We start from the raw sequence: 1833 nt of genomic DNA on the forward strand, positions 1-1833 counted from the left end.
AAATGTTTTAACTCCACCAGTTTCTCTGTAGGAAAGTAATTGACAATCTCACCCGATGAAATTAATTGCCTCTGAAGGCCCCCTGGATGATCAGCTACGGGTCAGTTTCAATTGAATGGTACAAAACCACACCACACCATAAACAAACCCACCACTGAAGAGCTAATTCTGACTTTCCACTGGATTTCCAACATTATAAATATTAACAGGATGAGACTTCCTCTGAAGAGCAGCTCAAATTATTGATAATTTGGTTTATTGTTGTTGTTGTTGTTATATTCCATTGAGTCACCTGCAACTCATAGTGACCCTATGTACAAGAGCCCTAACCCCTGCTCTATCCTGTGCCAACCTCACTGTCTCTGACATATCTATTACCATTATTCCAATCACTGAAGCCATCACATCCAGGGTCTTCCTCTCTTGTGCTAAATCAAAAGGTGAATTGCATTAGAAAAATCGGAATGTGGCCAACTCCATCTAGCCTGGGGATGGGGATAGAGGGAAAAGTGCCACAGTTTTTGAGTGAAGTGAAAATTGTACTAGAGAGGAAATAATAGTTGCTTTTTCATCACCTTCAACTGGTGGGGTCAGTGGACGATCTGACAATGGATCTGGTTTCAGTGTCTCAGAACCTTCCTCACCACCAGAAAGCCCTTTCCACCTACCCTAAAGGAGCTGGAGAAGTGTTAGAAGATGGCTCTGAGAGTCTTCTGTGAACATTTTCAGCTATCAAGTGGCATCCACACTTAAACAAGCACAACGTGATCAGCAAGTTGCTTTGATGGAAAAACTAGCTGGTTTCATAGAAGAGTTGGAGACAGATGAATAGCAATTTAAATCTGTAGAGCAGCTGCTGGAGTTAACGCCTTCCTAAGATTGATGTTGCCTCGAGAGCACAAGTGTAGAGTTGGCAAAAGACTTTTTAGAGTTCTATAACCATCCAGCGATTCTCAGCTATATTTCTAAATTGTTTTGCATCCACATTTGGTTTGTCTGTATCTGTCTACAAGCAAAAAACATTTAAACATGTAATTTTTCCAGGAACATTTTTATTTGTTGTTTTTTTAAAATATTGAGAATCAGATTAAAATGATATCAGAGAATCAAATCAGAAGGTTTAGGTTTAAGAGAGATTTACAAACTTTCATATGCCAGATAGGTCATATCCCAGAATTGGTCAACTGAATGGCTGCTGTCCCGTCATTCAGCCAGTTCCTGGAAAGCCTCACCACTTAATTCCAAGATAAAGGCCTGTAGTTATACAGTATTATTGACCTAAAACTGTTCATTTCACTGTTAAAAATTATGTCTACTCAGGATTTGTCTAAATAAGAAATTGTCAAATACTTTCTCTATTTCTCTGTTTTTTCTTTTCTTTTGGTTGGGTGGGGTGAGGTTATTGTAAATAAATCTAATTCTCAAAGGGAAAAAAGAAAAATTGGAGTGCTGAAGAGCAATGATGTCAGTGTAGAGATGAAAGTGCACCTGATCCAGGCCATAGTCTTTGAAATTACTTGTTATGCATCAGAGATCTGGACAATGACTCAGGGTGACAGAAGAAGAATAGATTCCTTTGAACTGAGTGCTAGTGAAGAGTAGTGAATGTACCATAGACTGCCAAGAGTATAAACATGTTTGTTCAGGAGAGAGTGAAACCAACTTGCTCCTTAGAAGCAAAGATTTTGAAGCTCTGTTTCATATACTTTAGGTAAGTTCTCAGAAGCGGCAGTTCTTGGGGGAAAAAAAAGATCATGTCTGGCAAAGAAGAATGAAATTTATTGATATAGTGACTGTAACAGTGGGCTTGAGTGAACATGTCACAGATTTTGA

The 1833-nt window shown here is 38.7% G+C and overlaps 1 pseudogene; it reads left to right on the forward strand.

Annotated features, from left to right (window-relative positions):
• The window catches only part of LOC102854881, an 89014-nt pseudogene extending 88137 nt beyond the window's left edge, over positions 1-877 (forward strand).
• Positions 878-1833: the final 956 nt, after the last annotated feature.

Source organism: Elephantulus edwardii, unplaced genomic scaffold, assembly GCF_000299155.1.
Source record: "Elephantulus edwardii isolate Elephantulus edwardi_28Jun2011 unplaced genomic scaffold, EleEdw1.0 scaffold00205, whole genome shotgun sequence".
NCBI classification, from domain to species: Eukaryota; Metazoa; Chordata; class Mammalia; order Macroscelidea; family Macroscelididae; genus Elephantulus; species Elephantulus edwardii.